The sequence below is a fragment of the Uranotaenia lowii genome, chromosome 1 (genome assembly GCF_029784155.1).
Source record: "Uranotaenia lowii strain MFRU-FL chromosome 1, ASM2978415v1, whole genome shotgun sequence".
In the NCBI taxonomy this organism is placed as follows: domain Eukaryota; kingdom Metazoa; phylum Arthropoda; class Insecta; order Diptera; family Culicidae; genus Uranotaenia; species Uranotaenia lowii.
The window spans coordinates 147,200,818-147,226,380 of NC_073691.1; the positions used below are offsets into that span (position 1 = coordinate 147,200,818).

At 36.3% G+C, this 25,563-nt stretch overlaps 1 protein-coding gene across 1 annotated transcript in view; it reads right to left on the reverse strand.

The window, feature by feature from the left end:
- The window catches only part of LOC129738010 (cadherin-87A), a 565,342-nt gene that overhangs the window by 120,800 nt on the left and 418,979 nt on the right, over positions 1 to 25,563 (reverse strand). The gene's annotated exons all lie outside the window — the stretch shown is intronic.

Consider the following 25,563-nt stretch of genomic DNA (forward strand, 5'->3'; position numbering starts at 1 on the left):
GATTTTAATGCATCAAAAATGCAGTTGGCTATTATAAAACCTAAAATTGAAGAGTGTTAAAAAATATTATCTCATTTCAAATGATACTGATAAAACTTTTTTTTTTGTATAAGTTTCTTAGCAAGAGATAAAAAAAGTTGTTTTTATCGACAGAATATTTCAACGAACTTATTATTCAAACAGCATATGGTAAAATTAAGACTCAATATCCCCTTGCATGCTTCAAAGGACATACGGATAGAAAACATGAAAAACTCCATAAATTATCGATACTTTTAAAATTTGAGTTGATTTTTTATTTGAATTGAAAATAATAAAGTTAGGAAATTCATGCTTTTGAAAAGACATAAAAATGTTGACATATAAGATTTTCAGACCTGTATTTAAACACTTTATAAGTGAAGCAAAACGCCACTAGCTAAAAACAACTATCATCTAGAGTGGAAGGCATAAAATTTAGGATTTTTTTTATTAATTTGGTATCCCAGAAAACGTGATGTATTTATATTATCTTATATTAAATTCCGCATTTAAATGTTATGAACTCGTAAACCCACATTTCAAACCCGACAATAAAATTATCTATTCGAACAAACATATTAAAAAGGCTATGTGTACTTCACTTTAAAATAAATTAAAAAATTAAAAAACAATGGCACAATGATTTTTAGAATAAGACGAAATATGAATAATCTTTCTCGGTCCTTCGTATGCCTCTACTAATTACGGTCAAAATACATCACTTTTTAGAATATTTATAGTGTTCAATCGCGTGTCATCAGTTCTTGATTTTTGTTTATCTGTGAAATTTAAATTTCGCTTTAAAAAAAAGCCTAATGTAGGCCTAAGATTAACTGTCCAAAATATTGCTAGATTGTAAGGTGTGTTAATTTTAAGTACTCGATGTATCATTTGGATTTAAATTGTAATCTGTTGATGTAAAAGATGAGGGATTTTACGCGCATATGAGCTATTGGATTGGCTTTTAACTTAAATGGGCTTTTTCCCTTCCAATAAAGATAAAGATAAAATGGAAATAAAAAAAATCAGAAGCAAATTTTTGAAGATTAAATGTATTCATGTGTTAGAAAATAATAAAAATAGTTACTTTAGTAACCAAATTTCCAAAAAAGTAACTGGTGAGTGACCAGCTTAAAAATAGTGACAAAGTTACTAAAAAGTGACCAACTTCTAGCCCTGCACATGGGACTTTACCAACACAAGTAATTGATTTCAGATGTCAAGATTGGGTCGTGGTCAAAAAAGGGGTCTTTGACATTTGTTGTTTACTGTTTTTGCGATATTTTCGTGATTATGCATCGCATTGAGATGAAGATCTGCAGATGGGGGTTATGAGTTATGAGAAATTGATTCTTGGTAGCAAGTTCCAGGTCACGAGTCGACGAAAGGGGTCGTCTATATTAACTGTTATTACAAGGTTTGAATAGGAAACACTGCACAAAGGAGTATTGAGGGACCTGTTGTGTGCAATAATTTTGTGGCAGTCTTGCCATAATTTCTTTCTACGGCCCTGGTTCAGTGTATGATTACCCATAGACCATGCCGTAAACAATATATACACTAGACTGGCCCAAATTTGTATAGGAAATTTCATGCTTGTGAAATGCTATGCGCTGCAGGCTAAAATTGATCTTAGCTAGGCCGAGTACAAGATCTCATGCCAAATTTGGAAAAGATCGAATCACGAGAAGGGGTTGCTCAACGAGCCTGAAGTTTGTATAGGAACATTAAAATTCATTTTCCATCAAAAACTTTTGTCTCCTTCGGCCAATTTATTTTGAATACAGTTTTTCTAAAAGCCTAAACTACGAAGAATATTTCATTCGATGATTTCAATTCGATTCGAGTTAAGAAAAAAAAGTTATTAGGCTTCAAAATTGGGTGTACTTTTTTAAAGGTGATATTCATCACTGTTCAATCAATAGTAATGAATATAACCCTTGAAAAAGTTATCCCATTTTTAAAGCCTAATAACTTTTTTTTTATCTCAACTCGAATCGAAATGCAGTCTTTGAAGGAAATATTTCGGCCGAAGGGTCAAACTTATTGATGATAAAATGGATTTTCATGTTCCTCCCGAACAAAATGACTCAAAATCACTTACAAACTTCAGGCTCGTTGAGCGACCCCTTCCCGTGATCCGTGACCTTTCCCTAATTTGAGATCTTGTACCAGGCCTAGGATCAATTTTATCCGGCAGTGCATAACTTTTTTAAAAGTCGGGTCAATTGGGACAATCTAATATACACTCAAAACTATTAACCCTAAAAAACCCATAAACTTTACTCATCAGTTAGAAAGTTAAAGCAATTTCAGTGTGTGCTGATTGTAACCGGTATCAGGGTTGAAAGTGCCTGAATTTTCAGGATTTGCCTGAATTTTGGAGTCCCAACATTATAACCTTATAATATGGTTGCCAAATTGCCCGGTTTTATCCGGGTTTGCCCGGATATTTAATGTTAAATTTAAGAACATTCCGGCCCGGGCCGGTTGCCCGGATTTTATTGAAAAATGCCCGGATTTTGTCCGGATTTTTTCACTTTATTGGCAAATCAAACAAAAAAAATCAACACACACCTCCGAACAGATTTTTTTTTAACCAAGTTTTATAAAAATAATCATGAAAGGTTTTTTGGAAGCCTAAATTACGATTCAACATCAATCGATTAGCTTGACGAAAAAAAAATTTTTTTCATATTTTTTTCTTGATTTTCGTTGATGAATTTCTGAGTTTTGACAAAATGTGCCCGGATATTGTCCGGATTTATGGTCGTCAATTTGAAATCGAATGCCCAGATTTTACTAGGTTTTTATATAAAAATTACCGGGTTTGTCCGGCCCGGATAGCCGTTTTTCTCTTATTTTTGGAGACTGGAGGTAAGCCACATTTTTCCTGATTTTCGTGATGGAAAATGAGTAGTACGGAAATGCATTGAAGACATTAGTGGAGGTCAAAATGTGGATTGATGACAGAAAAAAGGTCCTCATTTTGACCGAAATTTCCGTTAAACCATGTATTCTGATTTTTATTTCTCATTTCCCTGAGTTTTGAAAAAAAAAATATTGGCAACCCTAACGGGTACTACAGTGAGCGAAATAAGAATAGCACCACTATGTGTTTTGCTTGTAAAAATATGAATGATTGAAAATTACGAAAACTTTCTTCCACAGTTTGTTCTGAATTGCTTAACGGATAAATCAAGCATAAGTTTACTTTTTTTGGACGTAGCAATTGGCGTTGAGGACCAAAAATGTGAAAAAAGGGTGCGAAATAAGAATAGCACCACTTGAGTTTTTCAACAAAAACAAGATTATTTTTAGAAATTTACTGTGTAAAAGTGATTAATAATGCTTCCACGAATTATTTGAATAGATAACTGCATTTTAAGGAGTTTTCCAGAATTCCAAAGGTTTTCAAAGGTATTAAAAGTGGGTTTTAAGAAATGCTCCTTTAGCGTTAAGGAATTCGATATTTGAGCTATAAAACTCTATCAGACTGCTTTATTTCTTCATTAACATTCATAAGTATGATGCAAAATGATGAAACATAAATTTGAGGCTGAGTTTTAATCCGAACAGCAGGTTGGAATTCAAAAATACTGATGTTTTTTTAAAGTCAAACACTATTTCTCAAGTTTTAAGTCAAAGATGGCATCACCATCTTGCCATTTAACCAAATTCATGCTTATTTTCGAATATCCGGGATTAATAAGGGAGTGCTGGATGATTTGAAAAAATATATTTCGCCAATTTCATGTCTTATGCCGTTGGCTTCCTCTCCACTTCCGGCTATCATCACAAGCTCGCAAAGCTCACCGACTCCCGATAGCATACAATTTGCATAAACGATAAGGCAATTATCAATGTTTAACAACAAATTTTCTTGTGTACAGTTGACCCTGGATAGCTTCGTTCATGCCCCTTCGTGCTATGATCCTGGTGGGGATACTTGGAAAGATTGGTTCAGTATTTTGTTTTATAATATTTAGTCTGCTGGGTGGGAGCTCAGGCATTGAGTGCTTGAGAGATTTCTACATAATCAATACATTAAACATTATCAGTTGATTGAATAAGAAGTAATTTTATGTGATTCTCTTATATTTTGAGATGCACAATTAAGTTCCAGCTGTTTGTCAATAGATGGATCCAGCAGTAAATGCTGATCATTTTTGACAAATCCAAAACGTCATACAAGAAGCTGGAACCAAGGTGGAATTAATGTAAAGGTGGTCTCATATGTCAAATCGCACGTTCAACATTTGAGAAAAGTTTTGATATCTGACCGAAGCGTTTACGTAAGGTATTTGAGATAAATGAATAATTAAAAAAAAATGGAAAAATGTCTAATCACAAGCGAAAATTTGGTATGAAAAGAAAGTGTATCGATAAGTGTGAGTGGTGGGGAGATGCATTTTGTTGTTTTCGTGATAAGAAGTGCTTCAAATGAATATTAAAAAAAACAGATTACACAGTATAAAATGATATTTTTATATTTGTTTAATCGACTTTAAGTTTTTGATTTGCATTTCTTTCAGTGTAGGAATCAGTACAATAAATTCAATAGGTCGATTCACGCACTGCCTGGCCTCACTGGTTTTTACACTTCGCGATTCCTGTTTTGATTCCTTATTTTCCAATTCCACACGCTGATGAAGCAAAGCAAACATCTGGGTCCTCATTTAATTCTCATTCACACGCTTTTAGCAAAAGTTCTCAGCTCAATTTTGGGTTAAAAAAATTAAAAAAGAAAATAAGATGTTTTAAATATCAAATAATGAAAAATCAATCATTTCGTTTGTTAATATAGCTGAAATCCAGCTGGAATAAATGGACTTAAACTTAAAAGTTAAACTACTGACCGCTGACTGGACATTCGATTTCGATTTTTTGCGCTGCTCGAAAATTAACGAAAATGTCGATACCAGTAAAATTTTCATGCTCGATTTGCTTCCGCGCAATGTTAACGATAGGAGGCTTCTAGCCAAAACCTGAGAGAAATTTTGTTCTATAAGTCTCGTGTCAGTGTGATAAGTGGTTAAACTATCGGACGTTATTATTATTCCTCAAAAATATCATATCGTAAAAATTCATAATAGTTCAGCCTTTTTTTGCGGAATGTTCACCGGAGAATTTTCCTATATTGGATTCTTCTGTCCCTGAATAGTGTTGTCGTATAAATATGTGCATTTGTTTTACAACTTCCAGTAAAAATAACACAAGAAATTTCACATTCGAATTCTTTAGAAGTTTCCACATTTGGACATTCGATGAGATTTTTGGTTCAAGTAGACGCGCTTTCCCAGATTATTCAATGCAAAGTAGGTTGGTCCAGAACAAATGTGTTGAAGAAGGGTTTTGAAAAAATGTTGAAACATTTTAATAAACAAACCTCTTTTTCGAAATTTTTACGAATTTTCAACTTTCTGTTAATTTCCAAAGAGATAAACATGAGAAATCAAAAAAAATGCGCTAAATTTAATTCACAAAATGGAACTTCGTTTTTTGCTATCCTTAAACTGAGTTTTGAGTTAAATTTCTTGACCGTGCAGCTACACGAAAAATTTCGCCGCACCCCATTTCTCGTTCGTAAAATTTTGTAAACAGGACGTGCGAACTGTCACCACAAAAGGGAGAATACGTCATCGTGAATCGACCTACACACAAAACTTTCGGGGCTCCACTTAGCAAAATTTCGCTGTTACTTTCCGTTAGCAAAAATATTTTTTTACTGTTGAGTTAGCAAAAAGTTAAATTTACTTGATTTTAGTAATACAAAAGGTCATTTTACTTGATTTTAGTAAAACAAAGGTTTTTCAGCCGCTTTGTTCACAGACACCAGCCGCCGCGCCAATTTGAAGGAAATTAAAAACTGTCGCGATTAAGAGCGGTTCCGGTTGTTCGTTGCTGGTGGTTCTTGTGGTGGCCAACTCCACGACTAAATGGTATCTGAATCGACACCGGATGCTTACAGGTAAGGTCCGATCTTAAAATGTTCAGATTGTCCAATTTTTAAATTTAAAATTTGTGTGTTTGTTTTTTTCTACCAGGTTAAAACTGCAACACGAAACCCGCAACGGCAATAAAGAAGGACCACAACTGGAAACAAGCTGCATCCGGCAAACACCCCGGTGCTGTGCGTTCCCTGAATCGGAATTTCCGTTTTACAAAAAGTGTGAATTTTTTTTTAATGTTAAAAATAAATTATAAGTGAATGAAATTTGTGTATTCTACTCAATAATCAAACATTCCCCTGATTCTCCATAGAAAAAATAACAAAACATTAAATTACGGATCCGGGCAATCTTTTTCTCCGGTTTTTGCTAAAAATTTGAGTAAAAACAGTGGCGGCTAACTTTTTTTCTCGTTTGCTAAAATTTTAGTTAAAAAATATTGCTAAATTGATTGCTAAGTTTCTAGCTGGTCAAATTTGAGCAAAATTTTGCTAAATTCCGGCCTCGAAAATTTTGTGTGTATGTAGCAGTTTTTGAATTAAAGGTTGGAAATCTACACTGAAAAAATAAACCACGTGACTTAAAAAACATAAAAAAAAAATCATTGAAAAACTTTTTTTTGTTAAAAAAAAATCTACTACCCCTCTTAGGAAAAATTTTCATCAAATTCTGAGATGGCGTTTTTTTAAGAAATTATTATTTTTTTTAATATGCATTTTTTCAGTGTAATATTTTAAAATACTTTTTGTCAATATTTTATTTCTAAAAATTCAATCATTTTTCTAAAACTCTCCCGTTGACCACAATTATGTAGGAATTGTAATATAAGAGCTAGAAATTTTCTTGAAAAATTGGTCTGAAAAGTTTGGCCCTTTTCAAAGGTTTGTCTAGATCAGTGGTTTTCAAACTTTTTTCACTCACCGCCCCTTTTGAGATGGCGTATTTTAAAGAAATTATTAGTTTTTTTTTAATATGCATTTTTTTCAGTGTAATATTTTAAAATACTTTTTGTCAATATTTTATTTCTAAGAATTCAATCATTTTTCTAAAACTCTCCCGTTGACCACAATTATGTAGGAATTGTAATATAAGAGCTAGAAATTTTCTTGAAAAATTGGTCTGAAAAGTTTGGCCCTTTTCAAAGGTTTATCTAGATCAGTGGTTTTCAAACTTTTTTCACTCACCGCCCCCTTTTGCAAAATTGTTGATCTCAACACCCCCGGGGCAAAATTTTATGAACCGTCATAAAATGGGGGACTGTTAACAGTTTTTTCAAACTTCTCCGGTCTCAATAAACTGAATTAAAGTTAAAAAAAATCTTTAATATAAATCTGGATAGTTGAAAACCCATTAGCTTTTGGCATTATGTTGTTCTAAGACTTAACTCAAAATTCATTCAAATTTATATGAGAACCTTAGAGCCATAAAGGAATAGGGTATTATAAGTGAAAAATAGATTTTGATACATTAATAAAAAACGATTCTGCATTAGCATTCTGCATTTTAGTTTTTTAGAATTTACTTAATTAACTGAATAAATTTAAAATAAAAATTCTCATACCTAAAAAAAACTTTCATACTATCTTTCCAAAAAATCTATAACTGAATCACAGATGACAACTTTTAACACAGATGCTTAGCAGATTTTTTGAGTCAATACATTTCAAAGATTATCAAGCATTGCAATCTAAAATTGATCTTGATAATATAACAACACATGATCAACATGAAGAGCATATGCAAAATCTGCGACAATTTAAAAAAATCTTTTAGATACATTTAAAGAAAACAATTTTTTAGATACTGGAAAAAAAATAGCTTGCAGCTCTGTGGAATTAACGATATTTTAGTCTTGAAACTGATGTTTTGTTCTGTAACGTAATTCCATTGTTTTGCATCGAACTAACTCGTTATTATTTTAAATCTACGTTGTTTTGTGATTTGTAAAAATGTGAATTACAATCTCACCGCCCCCCTGAGCCTTTCTAACGCCCCCCAAATTTCAGAATTAATCTCACCGCCCCCCTGGAAGCCCTCAACGCCCCCAAGGGGGTGGTAGGGACCACTTTGAAAACCACTGGTCTAGATCTTTATTGGGAAAACTACCCAGATCGAAAAATCGGTCGGGTTTTGGTCCGTTCAACCCGTGAATCGGTCTGAAAACAGGCTAGAAAACCGACCAAATTCGGACAAATTCAGTGCTTTGGTGACACAAGTTTCCTGACGACGCGACGCGAAGGAAAAACAAAGTGTCGGATGGGCGAGTTATTAAAAAAACATGAGCCAAACCAAATTTGGTTCGATTCCAGACTAAAATTGGTCAGATACCAGTCCGTTGCTAGACGGATTTCGGACCAAAATAGTTTCGTTTTCTGAATCCAAATTTATTATTGCTGCTATCGTAAATTTATAAACTATTAGGATTTTTGGTCAGCAGTAGTACTTCGGTCTTATGCTGGGCCATCTGGATCTTCATTTCTTTCTTCCAGATGCCTTCTGTAACTGGTAGCTTGAGCGTAAAAATCTCATCTAAGATGACCCCACAGAGAACAAGGCCGAGTGTTGAACCCTACTGGATCACTTACTGCTAGGCCAAAAGATCCTAACCCAGTTCGGGTCTTCGCATCCCGTTATGCTTACTACGTTCACATTTGGATGCCGTCTCCTTTTTTGAGACTGGTTTTCGCAGTTCCACTGGTTTGATAATAACTCCTCGTGTATTCACCAGGGAAGCAAATCGAGCAGATCTGATAATGATAACTGGTTTATCACTTGTTTAACACTTAGCGATAAATATGAGAACGAGATAACTCCTCATCCCTCTCCAATGCCGATCAAGATAACTCGTCCGAAACTATTTTCTCTCAGTCTGGCTCAGTTCTAGCTCTGGAGAATATTTTCCGACAAAACTGATCAAGAGAACAAACGCACAGAGAGTGCTTTTTCTAGCTATTAACGCCCATTCTGACTCTCCGCGCCTTTAACTCCATGCAAAATAGTGAAAAAATTCTCTCGTCCGGGAGTGAGAACTTAAACTTAACGTTACAAGAAACGATAAATTTCAATAGGAATGCACAACTTATCGAGAGCAAAATTGAAGTTGATAAGCGCTAGTGTAGTGTTCTTGCGGATGAAAAACTTATGGGTGTTTTTAAAGGCAAGTTCTTTCGGAGGATAACGATTTTTGGATTCCCTGGTATACACTTAGGAAGCACCACATTGAAAGTATCCGGAATAAAACCATCGCCTCCACCACTGAGTTTGCAATATCGTCTGGCCCAGAAAGGCTCATGGGCCACCAATTTATTAGCGATAGCCAAGGGCATCACGTTTTAAATGGTTTGATGCCCTAACGTTTTCAGCCTTCAACAGGGAGTCAAAAAATCGATATCATCCGATAGAATTCTCCGATGAGAGCATCATTCGATATTGGACAGAGAACTCAATTTCATGTTCTATGTGAAACTCAGTTTTGCTCTCACGCCAAGAGAACAAAAAAGAGAAGTAAATTCAAGTGAACTGAACTGATTTCTCGTCAATCATAGTTTTAATTTCAAAATCGAGAGCCTTTAAAAAAAATGGATTTCTGCCAGTTATACCGGTATACCCTTTACACGAATCCTTTACCAAATACAAATCATGATGGGCAGATCCAATACAAGAAGGCAACATTGAGTGCGGTATTCTTAGGCAAACAGAAAACCACCAAGCCGGCAGAAAACTTTCAGCGGCAATAGAAGCTTGATTCCACAGCAGATAATCCTGTCATTGCCATCCCAGGATAATGTCTGGCCGATAGAACCCGTAGCTTCGAGTAGACTTCACCGCCCACGTCTTCCCGGCAGCAAAACTTTAACCAGAAGAACCCGAACAGGAAGAAATGCATCCAAGTATGAAATTCAATATGAATATTAATAATTGTTGGCCGAGGGACCGACGGTTTCGTGTGGGTTTGTCCGTTGGGCTGTGAATTTGTTGGGATGAGTTTTAAGGGAACAGAATCTAGACCCAGAAATGTTTCCCAGGGGGAAAACTATTCTATATGTGCAGTAACTTGTTTGTATAACGAAGGCAGTCATATGGGCAAAGGCGATCCCGTATCTCTTGTCCATGTCCAACTCATCGACCATCCAGTTGGTTCTGATTAGACTGGAGCGAATAGAAAACTCTCCACTTCCGCTCCCTTTCTGTTGCAGACTGACTGAGTGTGGGCGCAGGGCCGAGCAAAAGTTTGTTCCATCTCGATTGCCGGCAGCACAATTTTCATTAGAATAATTTCATCTCCACCATTTGGTGGGCCAATGGAGCGAGCAACCAACTGTAGTGAAGTTCCTCGAACATCGCACCTCCACCTACACTCCAATGGAACCGGGCTCTTAGCAGGAGTGGAATTTGTTTAATTTTGCTCCGGGAGATCTTTCAGGAGTTCAATAATGACTGGAACGTTCCGCAGATCGGTGCACATCAGCACCGATATTACTGCCGGACCATAATACGTACACGGTACCTTACTCTTGCTGATGGAAATGGCGATATGAAGGCGTATGTTCAATTTCTTGAACTGAATATACCTAACTTTCGACTCGGGCCAGACGTTAAAGTTATTTGAGTGCACCGAGTGAAATTTAATAATTTCATATTAACAAACCCAACAACGAACGAAATAAAGTTGAACCCATGTCGGTCATGAACATTCATTTTCGTTGACCAGTGAAACTGTAAAATTCAAAACCTTAATAAGTTTTTTTTTCGTTCATTTTCCGCTTCGCAGCGAAATAAATCCGAAGCGCAACTGCGAAACCGGAGTTGAAACAAAATTGTTGCGTAAATCGTCGGAGTGACGCGACCTTCGAGTGAGTGCCTTGTGATTCATCCGAAAGCTCCGAAAGCGGAAGAAACGCTCTTTGAACACCGTACTAGAGCACGATGCCAGAAATTGGCATATCTTCGGCTATCTAGCAGCACTGCGCGTAGCAATACGTTTATCGACAGATGAATCCTTTGTCATAGTATTTGAAAACCATCAAAATTACGGGCCCCCGATTTTGAGGGACCATAACAAACCTGACATTTTGCTGTCAAGGAACCGGACTAAATGTCAAATCCTAGAGAATTATGAACGATTGCACAATAACACAACAATCATTCTGGTTCCCCATTGGTTGAAATTTAGACTTTTTCAACTCCGTGTAAAGTCCTGACGACCGTTTTGATTCAATTTTATGTTTTTTGCTTGAGCCATCAGAGTCATCATACAAGGACATCAAAGACTAGGTCAGGCGAATAGAAATCAGCTGCAGCATTTTTGCAGCATTTTTTTTTTTACTTTTCGACAGAAAAATTAGCTCTTTTGTGAGCTTTGTAATCGTTTATGATAAAAATTCGTGCCGGAACCAAACAAAATCAACAAAGCTATTGTTTTATCGATGAGGTATGTTCAGTTTTTTGGAACATGTAAACTTATCCAATGCAAAACTCTCTCAGAGACATAAAAAAAAGTTTTAAGAATGACTGAGAAATTGTTGTTTGAATCATAGATAATTAATTTGAATTTTGTTATTATTTTTGACTATTTATGAATTTTGAAACGATCCCCCCAACGGACGGGTCCTTCGAACGAGCCTGGTTCCCAGCTATAAATATCGTTGAAAGAAAGAGTTTGTGGCTTTAAATTTTGAAAACCAGCATATATGAAAAAAAGATTCTTTTTCTACCAGTGGACCGAGATTCACTACCCCATGGAATGTTTTCAAATGACATCAATTTGTCTCCCAAGACACTTTTCTGCTCCGTTGCCGGTTCATAGAGTGTTCAATTATCTGGCTTATTTACCACCCTTTCGAGAGTCATCTTCATCACCTCGTCGTCATCGTCGGAACGATGTTGCGAGCTTCGACGTGTAGTCAATTAGGTTTGAAAACTGTTCTTTGAACTCGCTGAACAGCTTCCGCCAGGCGTTATGGTTCTCGTTTAACGCCCGGCTGCCATCAAATGTGTACCCGCTTCATAAGAGCGACCCATAACTTTATTAATTTAAGCACTCCTCGGTTGTCATTAATTTCGGTAGCGTTGTCAGCGAAACGGTATCAATGGCACACGAAGGTAGCCCGCTGCGTGTGTCTGTCAACTTCCTGACACGTGGAAGCTTTCACGTGGCACCAAAGCAATCCTTCAAAAGCGCCTCATGCACACTGCAAGGATGGCTTGCGAGTTTCAAACTTGCTGTAGATAGGCAATCTCCCATGCCAATCCATTTGGGATTAGGCCTCTCAGAGAAGTCTGAAATGGGGGATGAATCCTTCAAAGCTCAGAATCGCGCCCGTTTGTTTGTCATGGGATACGAAAATCAACTGCTCATACAGGCCCCTTCCGATTTTGGCAACACACTCAAACGTTTTCTGTTGCCAATAACTAACGGATTTTTCTCATTTATTTCGTTACTTTATACTAAAACAATGTGTATTGTTCTCACCAAGAATGCTATTTTACGTCATTTTTTTTACAAATTTTAGTCATTTTTATTTATTTTTTATCATGTTCAAGAGCCATTTAGAACTTTTCTTGTTTTGTTCATTACTTTTGTTTTCATTATATTTGTAGCTCTTGGGATTTTAGATTTTTGTAAGCAATGTGTTATATTTTTCAGTGATGAGTTCCGAGTAGGCCTTGCTCGAGTGCGGACGCGTTTTTTCAGTTTTCTCTTTGCGCTTTTTGGGAATTTTTGGAAATTTTTCTTTCTCAATGAAATACTAGTGGTTTGAGTAAGAATGTGAGGTGAAATGTACATAAATTGAAGAATTGTTTTAGCGAGTCAAGAAGAGATGATGTGTTCAGTTGAATTTAAAAAGTACTCGTGTGATTTGTGGCTGAAAAAGTATAGAATGCGAACGAAAACGGATGTCATAATGCGGAGGCCGGTAGTCGGGGATAACAAGAACAGCAAATCAATTACCTAGATTAAGTCCAAATCGAGTGAAGCAGCATTGCCTCGGTTCGGTAGCGTGAACTTAGTCTTTCTCATTCCTTCTCATATATCAATACCATACAAAACATGATACCGATGGAAAATAGTAATTTGGTTGGTCGTGGGCAGGCTTCTTCGATTCTCTTGATTTTTGCTCACTTTTTCTCATCTGCTTGTAAAACGCCTGGGAGAAAAATGCTTTCTCACACTTAAAGCGATCAAGCAGCCCACGTTTTGTTGCAGAGCATTTAAAAAACGCAGTTACCCAATTTCATTCTCACAGGGAGAAATGTTCATCAGCTTCTCAGTTGCTGGCTGAGAAATCAACGACCGAACAGAGTTGTGATGCTTCGGTTGTGGTTTATTTCAGCACTAGTTGAATTCTAATTTCTACCTGTCAAATTTTTCAATTTATGTTTGTCAAAGTTCTCAATGTCGAAATCAAAAACATATTTTTTTCAAACTCCAAGGCCCCCGAAATGTCTGAAATTTCCAAAAGTTTCAAACTTTATTAACTCTGCATGCCAGAATTATTGAACGTCCTCTTCACTGCCTTCACTGAGCAATTCGTTTCACTGATCACACGTAGCGCTGATGAGGTGTTTTCAGAGTCACACACCAACAGTGCTCTGACAGTAGAAGAGTGATCATTCGTTAGAGAAAAATTTTCTCACCGCTCACTCAGCAGAAGATGATGAAATGCTCATTAAAAATGGACTCACAATTATTCGGAGCGAAGAAGTTCACTGTCTCTTTTTGGTCAAGATGAGCAAAATGAAGCCTGGTCGTGGGTCGTTGTTTTCCGAAATTGTTTATTTTTTTTCAATTTCTGTTTCCAGTAGTTGCTATCACGTCACACAGGTTGCTTTGATTGATTAAAATATAAGATGCTAAAAGCCAAAATGTTATGCGTAGGTATTCCCCACATTTTTTTTTAATCGAAGTGATGTAAAAAAAAATCCGATAAAAATTCTTTTTCAGTTTTTGAGTTGATGCTTTACAATGATAATTTAATTAAAACTGCGTTTAAATGAAATACTAATTTTAATGCAAGTAATAAGATCCAACCAGGTTGGCAATGAAATTCACTCCTTTATCAGTCTGTTTAATCTTTTTCCATATTGTTTTTGCCCAAAGTATTGCACCCACAGTCTAAAGTGTTTTTTATTGGAACTTTTATTATGATTGTAATATTTTTGAATATGAGGCATAGTTTAGCAATGCATCGATTCGTTTGTGCAACAGTTATTCCACAATATGAATGGCAACATTATTTGTATTACATAAAAATATTTTCAACTGTTGAGAAAATTGAAAAGGTTATTGATCAAAATCAGATGTTCAGTCCAAACAATACAAACTATTTAAATTTCGCGTTGTTGTCCTTATTTAAATTATATTTATATGAATCTCAAAATGCCAACCCCGTCGGTGGTCAGATTATAAAACAGTTGAGGCCATAGCGTAGATAGGTATACCCAGAGAAATTTAAAGGGAAATAATTTGCATTCTTGTAAAAGAAACAGAGTATCTATTTTGCTTGTAATACTTTGTTCTGTTTTTTGTTGTTATTAGTTTTTTGGTTGTTTACACTCTGTCCCAGAAAAACAGTTCGTTAGGGTTGAAATATGATTTCTTAAATCTTATATAGTTCAATCGTACATTAATCATTCATGCGAATTCATTAAAAGGCCTCATTAGGAGCGAATAGGAGTTTCAATAGGAAACGTAGGAAGTATAGGAGACTAGGAGCACAGGTTAAAAGTGGTTACTTTACCTACCAAGGTAATCTCCCATGCCACAATACCTTTTCCCAAACATTCAGCGTGAAGATCTGTGGAGGGATGGCGTACAGCCGGCCTCCGCTAAACATATCTTCACATGTGCTGCACTTCCCTTCCTCCTATCGACTACATGGACTTGGCCGGCGTCGTTATTGGTTCATTTTAAAGTATGAGATTCTCAAAACTGCACAGTGAGATTGTGATGCTTGTTCCCAGCACCTTTCATTTGGTTCATTGTGCAATGGTGATTATCTCGAACCAATCACGGAGTGCAACCATTATGCCATTGGCCAGGAGGGGCCGCAGGTGGACCGTAGTTGATAGCAAGCTCAAGCTCAAGCTCAAGCAATGTGTTATATTTTTCAGTCTATCGTTTGTTTTGTTTTTAATTTTTAAATTTTTATAGTTTTTGTGTTTTAAAGGGCGAACATGAAACTAATGCGACACATTCAACAGGGCATAACTTTTTTTACCATTGGGTAAAAATTAACCAAATTTTGCACACTTTCTCATTTATGTGTAATGTTTACATGCTGTCAAACTCGAAGTCGTGTTTTTCGATTCAACGAAAATGGGGGTGAATCAACGCGAGTCGAGAGAACAAATTCTTTCCAAACACCTGGAATTTCCTGACGTGTCGCACCGGCAGTTAGGAAAAATGTTAAACATGCACCATTCAATCGCCTGCAGAGTGTTGAAGCTGTTCCAGGAGCGGTTGACGTTGGACCACGGCAAAGGAGTTGGAAGAAAACCGGGACCGGAGAACAAAAAGACGGCGGGAAAGGTGAAGCGGATGATTACCTAAAGCAAATCCCAACGTCTCAATTCGTGATTTAGCTAAAAAGATCGGCATGTCGCAGAGCTACGTCCAGAATGCAAAGAAGAGAGCTGGACTACATATATACAAGGTACACAACTTCCCAGATCGCGATGATCGGCAACAATCGACGGCTAAAACTCGGGCACGGAAGCTCTACGTGAAGATGCTGACAAAATATGGCTGCTGTGTGATGGACGACGAAACGTATAAAGAAGCCGATTTTAAGCAAATTCCGGGGTTGGAGTTTTTCACCGGCAAGAGCAAGTTCGATGTGGACGACAAATTTAAGAAGAAGAATATGTCAAAGTTCACTCTCAAATATCTCGTTTGACAGGCCATCTGCTCTTGCGGACAGAGGAGTGAGCCTTTCGTGACAAAGGACACAGTAAATGGCGAAATTTACAAATCTGAGTTCCATGAACACGCCTCACTGTCCGGAGCTGCGCCCGGTGAAGCAGTACTGGGCATCATGGAATGGGAACTTCTGCAGAGCAAGAAGACAGCCAAAGACGAGAAGGACCTGCTAAGAAGAAAAAAACTGAGAAACTGGTACCGGATGACCCTGTAAAGACTTCGATGGAGGACATCAAGCGAAAATGTTCCATTTTACACTCAAGGCTCCATTGATTAACTTTTCTTTTGATTTTTGGAGTAAATATATGTATAAAAACAATCTAAAATTTTAATATGATTCTAAACATTATAAGAAAATTGGCATTACATTTTCGGTTGCGCAATAATTTCGAGTTCGCCCTTTAAAGCAGGATATCTTTTTTAAAGTAAGATTTTCTTTTACCGGAAAATCCGGAATAGATGTTTTTTCAACAATTCAAACATCAAAGAAACACTCAAATATTGCAAAGGTGTCCGATATTATTACAAGCAATTTAAAAATAAAATTATTTTTTGATGACCTTTTCATTCGCTGCCAGTAAATAGTTGATTCCAGCAGATTTGCAGACCCATCTGAGGAAAAGTTAGTGTATTTGTGTGTGTTTGTGTCTTACAAAATTCAACAACGAGACTGAGAAGAAGCATAAGGAAGACCGTTTGGTCCTCGGTCGAAAAAGTAGGTAAGGTCAAGCGCTCGGTCGGCGCTAAAGTTGGTCAAGATCCGTTTCCGGTTGCATCCTGGTTTGGCTGCCCGTTTGTCTGTGTCGGTCGTAACCTGTCGGCATGTTGTTGTTCCCATCTTGAATGTTTTGCCCGAAGAAAGCAAGTTGGCAGACGAACACGGTGATGATGACATGTGGGTTTTAGGCAGGAACAAATGTTCTCGGCTTTGCGGGGCCCTGATGACGGTGACATCTAGCTAGGCTAGCAAAAGTGGTTTGGGAGCTCGCAAGACAAATATGAAACATAATGGGAAGAGCTAGGTTTGGTTTATAGTGAAATGTTTAGAAATGTCTTTAGTTATAGTGGAGATAAGGACATAACGTGCACCCGGGGCACAATGACAAGATTCCAACGATTTGATTTCCCCATCAAAGGAATACTTACGATTTTAAGTAATTTCAGTGAAACGAAAAAAAACTTTCCTCAATCGAGATTTGAACTCCAAGTCCTCCGAGACTGCTGTCTTATATCTTACCACTATGCCAACTCATCAGCAAGGTTGCCGAAATCACAGAAAAATCTATAATTTCACAGAATTTTGAGCCAATTCTCATCACACAATCTGTGTCACAGAACACAGTTTTAAAAATATTCACAGATTTGACAGAATTTAAAAAATTTGGACGTTTTTTCGAAATTTAATTTTTTAAGTCAATATTAATTTTGGATAATTATTTTTTAATTGAAAAAAAAAGATAAAAATGGTAATGGTTATTGATTTTTGTTATATAAAATGTAAAAAAGACGCGATTTGACATGACTTTTGAATGAAATCAATGGAAAAAGCGTCACAGAATTTTTGGGTTAAATCACAGAAAATCAGTTTTTTTTTGTCAAAACACAGAATTTTTTTTGGCAACCTTGCTCATCAGATGATATGAATCACGCTATAGCTCTATAGGTGATATTTTCTTTTAAGGAACCGGTCAAAGGATGAAAGGAAGAGACTAGATAGAATGTCAATCAAACATGAAAAACTCTTGCGTCGAGCTTAAAATGAGTCACTGGATGTGGTTTAAAATATTCTACAGCTAATGTTGCTGAAAATTTTTAATACTACAAAAAAAAATTTCCTCCAACAAGAATTCCAATAATCCTTTTATCGATCCATTTCATCTGATGAACATTTTAACTTTTGCTAGTTATTGTAAACCAGTTCTTTTTAATATCGTTGTTTACAATCCTTAAGCCCAGTTCTTTTTAATGAATTTTAATGAAAAGTTATTCTTTTGAAAAGTTAGCTTGTAATCATCACTATTACCAATACAGTATGTAACATTAAATCGAATGCCGCCATCTTGGATTACAAGATGGCTTCATCCTACGATTTGCGACTTCTACACTAGAAATTCAGCCTTTACTCCAATCATGAGTTCCTCAATTTTCAACGCCATTGGCATAAGATGTGAACGCTAACGGCGATGATTCGATTTGAGACCGCTCGCAAAAACCTCCTTGCAAAGGTATTGCTAAAGCTTCAATTAAATACATACTTTCCCATTTTTATTGGGGCTACTGGGTACCTGTTTTAATAAGGCACTCAATGCGCATTTAAAACTAGCGTTCAAGCCAAGTTGAAAAACTGTTTTATTAGAACAGTGGATGTAGGCACGATAAAACTAAACGACAGATCTTTTGACAATCGAGCAGAACGTAAACACGCTTAATCTTTTTTACCTCTTTTTGAGATATTTATAACGACAGTATTGAATCCAGTGCGAGTAGAATTTAGTCCTGAAGGTATAGTTCTCAGAAAAAGCTTCATTCAACACCGCATAAAGTACTTGTTTTATTTATCAATCTCTGTCTCTATATATCTCTGTCTCCATATTAACGTCATTCAATGCAGAGTTAACAAAATTCTTTCCGGATAAACTACCCTTGAAAATTTCTTGAAGACTGCAGCCACCAGCATCTCCTGAGCAAAGACTAAGCTTTCATCAGCTTCAACAACTTTCGGATGACATAGTCAGAATGAAGACCACTAGCATTGGCCGATCATTGAAAATTACGATTTATTTTTATGAAGAGATTAACCACCGTAATTTTTGTTTGTTACTTTGATTTATCGGCCTAGCGGTGAAAAGTGATGTCCTTTTTAGTGGGGACATCTAAAGATTATGAAATGTTTATATAGATGGATAGAAGGTTAGAAGAAATGAAAGATGGTGAAAATGAGCGGGTAGAATTTGTCTAGAAGCATTACCATCACATACCAAATTTTTTGTTCCTCACGAGCCTACTACTATGAAGTGGTAGATACAGATAGAGTTGCATCTACCACCACACATTAGTAGGCTTAGCGTGGTCCGCCCCACAAGCGAGAACTTGTAGTGCGGACGAACAAAAAGATGGTATGTGATCGCTCAGATAAGCTCCCTTTAACTCAGAAACGCATCTATCGATGTTTAAGTCTTCTCAGTTTGTTATCTTCGCATTCGTTACATGCGGGGTTTGCATGCGAAACGGTACGGTCGATAGTCTGATAGTGACCAACCACCGGTGCTATGATGTCGTGTTTTTTATTTCTTTTTGGCCAAAGTTATTTAATTTTATGAAGAGATTAACCACTGTAATTATTACGGTGGTTAATCTCTTCATAAAATTAAATAACTTTGGCCAAAAAGAAATAAAAAACACGACATCATAGCACCGGTGGTTGGTCACTATCAGACTATCGACCGTACCGTTTCGCATGCAAACCCCGCATGTAACGAATGCGAAGATAACAAACTGAGAAGACTTAAACATCGATAGATGCGTTTCTGAGTTAAAGGGAGCTTATCTGAGCGATCACATACCATCTTTTTGTTCGTCCGCACTAGAAGTTCTCGCTTGTGGGGCGGACCACGCTAAGCCTACTAATGTGTGGTGGTAGATGCAACTCTATCTGTATCTACCACTTCATAGTAGTAGGCTCGTGAGGAACAAAAATTTGGTATGTGATGGTAATGCTTCTAGACAAATTCTACCCGCTCATTTTCACCATCTTTCATTTCTTCTAACCTTCTATCCATCTATATAAACATTTCATAATCTTTAGATGTCCCTACTAAAAAGGACATCACTTTTCACCGCTAGGCCGATAAATCAAAGTAACATTACGATTTATTTAAAGCGTAAAGCAGTTCTGATTATCGTAAGCAAAACATCCGAAGCACGTTTTATCACTTCCAATTGCAACAATAACCATTATAGTTCAATATGCTGCATATTATTAATAATAGCGTTTCCTAAACCGTTAGCATTCTGTTTGCAGAAAAGTTTTCCGATACAACTGTTTTAAAAGTTTTTAACAGTTACAAAACCTAACAACACATTCAAAATACAATCATTTCGGAATTCACGATTCAGGAAATGTGTTTTACAATTTCTATAATCGTTTGCTAAACGTTCTTTACGCTCCATCAAATCGCCGTTTGAAGATTTAAGACATCGTTGGGTTATAATTCTCATTTATGCGGGTTATTATTCAGCTTTGAGGCCAGGCTTTTGATGACAGAAAATGATCTATTCCAAAACAGTCTGAGGTTATTTGATAACAATACCTACTTTTTATTCAAAGATATTTAACCATCCTCATAGTCAAAAGGAAACAAAACAAAAAGTTTCATTAATGCCATTTGCCGAGCAACAAATCGAAATGTTCTTATTTATTGCGACAAACTTATCTTACTAAAAAATGGATAAATCCATCATAAGCGTGTATTCCATTTAGAGAAATGTCAAACGAAGCTGTGATTCAAGGTCTCTTGAAACCATTTTAATACTTTTTGTTGAAATTGTTTTACTACAACATTTTTCAAACCGGCATAAAACCATTTTAAAACTGTTTCACAACTGCTTTACGATGTTAAACAATAAATTACTGAACGCCATGTTGATTGTGAAATTGAATCGAAATTACTGACGCCATCTTGCTGGAAATATTATTATAATACTAAAAACTAGACATGTTCATCAAATCAAATCAATCAAATTTGACAATGTTTGCGGTACTTTTTTTTGTATAGGTAACTAGCTGATCCCGTACGAACTCCGTTTCGCTTTCAACTTGGAATATGTCATGAACAGTTTGTATGAAAGTCAGTTTGTATGCTACTAAATTTGAAATCAGGAATCAATTAATCGTCCGAAACCCCCCCGTGTATAAATTTCAACCCCTTTCGGTGTCCTCTTATACAATCTGAAATCGATTGCTTTTCCCTCAAAACTCCTGTGCGCAAATTTTCGAAGCAAAGCATTGTATTATAACGTCAATATGGCTAAAAACAGTGAAAAATTAATTTGTATGGTCGACTCCTTTCGTCGACCCCTGACAAAACATTTGACATCTGGAATCGATCGCCCAACCCTGAAAACTACCGTGTGTAAATTTTTCATCGCAATCCGATGTATAATAACGACGAAATTGCAAAAATATTGAAAGGTTAATCTGGATGACTCCCTTTGCCGGCCCCTTACACTGAATTTAATACCTGAAATCCATTGCTCGTCTCTCAAAACTCTCGTGTACCAATTCGATGTATAATAACGACAATATCGCATCAATAGTGAATAGTTAATATGGACGACCCCTTTAGAAGACCCCTGATTTTAGTTCGGATAAGTGAAATTAGTTGTTTGTCCCTAATAACTCCTATGTGCGAATTTTCATCCCAATCCGATGTATAAAATTGTCAAAATCGCTAAGATACTGAAAATTTAATATGGACAACCCCTTTTGCCGATCCCGTAAACTTAATTTGATACCTCAAATCGATTGCACGTCACTCAAAACTATCGTGTACCAATTTTCATCTGAATACGATGTATAAAAACGTCAATATCGCAAAAACATCAAACAGTTAGTATGGACGACCCCTGTGGCCGTACACAAAATTTGACAACTGAAATCGTATTCTCGTATATTTGTATTTCAAAACATTCATGTGCAAATTTTCAACACGATCCGACGAAAAATAACGTCAATATCGCGAAAACAATATTTGTCTTGTATGGACGACCCCCTTCAGAAGGTGTCATCCGAAAATCTAAAAACATTTTTCATCATTTCTGGTCCTAATGAGCATCTATGCCAAATTTCAGTCCTCTAGCACTTAAGACGGTACGTCAAAATAAGTTTAGAAAATGAATTCGAAACATTCTTTCGACAATTTTGGGGAAAAAATTCAACAGTGTTTAAAGTCGCTACTATTACTATTGCTTGAAATTCAAATTAAACGGTTGATTGGCTTTTTATTAAAATTTATGTGAGAGTGTTTTCTTCTCGATCGGTTGCAAAATCTAGACATTATGGCAGAAACATCCCAAGCAACCAAAAGTCCCATAAAACAGGTACAAAAACGCTTACTCAGCCCCATCATTGATATGAAGTACGTTCTATGCAGCTCAAAATTTAAGTTCTTATTGATACTTTCAAGTTCCAAAACAAGTCTTAATGATCTTCTCTTCAGCTTCCAACGGCCTCTTAATTCAGCTTCCAAAAAATCGCAAAATGAGCAAAAAAATTTCTCTCTATCTCAACTGAACCGTTGGCTTCGGTTCATATCACCTTCTCTTGATTATTCACTGTGTTCTGTACCGGTGCCGCCATGATGCCACGCGCCGGATTCCAAACTCGACAAATTGCTCAATTGCTTCTTTCCTACATTTCCTACATATATCGCATCAGAATGGTCACTCAAGTACAAAATTACTTATTGAAAAAAAGCTTGCCCGGCTTGGGGATCGAACCCCGACCTTCGTGGTGAGAATCGAACACGCTACCACGAGACCACGCCTAGATGTTGTTCTAACTGAAACTAAAACTCGAAGAGGTGATTTGATTTTGAAAGCACATCAATGCACTTTTTGTGACTTATCGAATCCCGTTTGATCACTTTTGTGTCTTTTATTTGACTTACCAAATCCCGTATTGAGCACTTTTGTGCCCTTTATGTGACTTAAGTCCCGTATAACGTACGTATAGATCACTTTTGCAGCTTTCAAGTACGTTAATGAGCACATATAGTTCACTAATGGGAATTGGGCAAAACAAGTCACATACAACGTACATATTAATCACTTTTGCAACTTTAAAGTTCATTAATGAGTACATAAAGTTCACTAAAGGGAATTGGGCAGTTGATTCTCTTTGTCAGCCAATATGTAACTTTCAATGCCTTCATTCAAGTAAATATGTGACTTTTGGTTGCTTGGGATGTGCTATTTGTTTATGTGCACGACTCTTTTGCTTGACCTTCACACTTAAATTGGTATCAATTAAAACAATTATTGCACAAAACACTGAACTTTCAATGAAACCCTCTTTTTCTTTCCCATGGCCCGAAATTCGATAATTGAAACCAATTTTACGTTCCTCAAAACTCCCTTGTGCCATTTTTTCTTTTCAAATTATATGTAAATTACCGTCAGGAACTTGAAAACAGGGAACAGTGAATATAGACGCCCCTTGCGCCGACCCTTGTCACGGAACATGCTACCTGGAGTCGATTGCTCATAGTTTATAACCCTCATCTGAACATTTTCATCTCAATCCGATGCATGATCACGACAATATCGCGAAAACAGTGAGCAATTAACATGGACGGCCTTTTTTTTGACCACGATTCAAAACTTGACACTTGAATTCAATTATCTTTTCTGTTAAACTCTCATGTGTCAATTTTCATTACAGTTCTATGCTCAATCAAGAAAATATCTTAAAAACAGTGAACAGATAATAACCCCTTTTGCCGACTCCTGAGTCAAGATTTGAAACCTGAAAGCAAAAGAGCGTCCCTCAAAACTCCTATGCGGAAATTTTCATCTGAATTCAATGTAGAATAACGTCAAAATCGCAAAAACATTAAAGTTGGGTATGGACGACTCCTTCAGCCGACTTCTGATCCGCAATTCGAAACTTGAAATCGATTGCTCGTCCCTCAAAACACTCATGTGCAAATTTTCATCACAATACGATCTATAATAACGCCAATATCGCAAAAACATTAATCAGTGAATATGGACGACCCCTTTGGCCGACCCCTGACCCTAAATTTGATAACTGTAACCGATTGTTCGTCTCTCAAAAGACTCATGTGCAAATTTTCATCACAATCCGGTGTATAATAACGCCAATATCGCAAAGCATTAATCAGTGAATATGGACGACCCCTTTGGCCGACCCCTGACCCTAAATTTGATAACTTTAATCGATTGCTCGTCTCTCAAAACACTCATGTGCAAATGTTCATCACAAACCAATGTAAAATAAAGCAAATATCGCAAAAACATTAATCAGTGGATATGGACGACCCCTTTTGCCGACCCCTGACCCTAAATTTGATAACTTTAATCGATTGCTCGTCTCTCAAAACACACATGTGCAAATTTTCATCACAATCCGATGTATAATAACGCCAATATCGCAAAAACATTAAACACTGAATAAGGACGACCCCTTTTGCCGCCCCTGACCCTAAATTTAATAACTGTAATCGATTGTTCGTCTCTCAAAATACTCATGTGCAAATTTTCATCACAATCCGACGGAAAATAACGTCAATAACGCGAAAACAACATTTGTCTTGTATGGACGACCCCCATCGGAAGGGGTCATCTAAAAATCTATAACATTTTTCTTCATTCCTAGTCCTAATGAGCATCCATGCCAAATTTCAGATCTCTAGCTCTTAAGACGGCTGAGTCTATAGAGGACAAACAAACAAACAAACAAAAAAACAAACATACAGATAATTGCTTTTTATATACAGTGAGCGAAATAAGAATAGCACCACTATGTGTTTTGCTTGTTAAAATATGAATGATTGAAAATCACCAAAACTTTGTTCTATAAATTGTTTTGAATTGTTTAACGGATAAATCAAGCATAAGTTTACTTTTTTTGGACGTTGCAATTGGCGTTGAGGACCAAAACTATGGAAAAAGGATGCGAAATAAGAATAGAACCACTTGTGTTTTTTCAACAAAAACAAGATTATTTCTTAAAATTTACTTTGTAAAAGTGAATAATAATGCTTCTACGAATTATCTGAATAGATAACTGTATTTTAAGGAGTTTTCTAGGATTTCAAAGATTTTCAATGGTTTTAAAAGGGGGTTTTAAGAGATGCTCCTCTAGCGTTTAGGAATTTGATACTTGAGCTATAATACTTTATCAAACTGTTTTATTTCTTCATTTTCATTCATAAGTATGATGCAAATTGACGAAACATAGATTTGACGCTGAATTTGAATAAAAAAACAGGCTTCAAATTCAAAAATACTAATGTTTTTAAATAGTCAAACGTTATTTTTCTAGTTTCAAGTCATAGATGGCAGCACTATCTTGCAATTAAACCGAATTGATGCCCATTTTCGAATATTTTGGATTAATTTAGGTGTGCTGGATGATTTTGGTCAAGAAATAAGTACTTGGTACCGTGTGACCGCCTTGGAAATTCGAAGATCACAATATCAAAAAATAAGAATAACATCAAGGACCCATAAAAGTGAATTTCTTGGACCGATAATCAGAATAATTTTGTACTTTCCGATGGAACTTGATGAAGCAGATAACTAGCAGTATTATTGGTATGATTTGAAATTGAATCGGAAGTTGAGATGAGCAGGAATTTTGGCGGTGTTATATTATTGTGCTGGTGTTTTTTTTAGCAAATCCGGAAAAGATTTCTGCAGAGTGAACTCCAACAAAACTGTCTTGGAAAACTACCTCGAAATGATGAATATGGGCTTTAATAAACCTGAAAAATTAATATTGAGACTTAATTTGGTTTAAACGGCAAGATAGAGCTGCCATCTATGACTTGAAACTGGAAAAAGTGATGTTTATTGAAAAAAAAAATCTAAGTTTATGAATTCTAACCTGTTTTTTTCTGATTTAAAATAAACCGAAAATGTTTG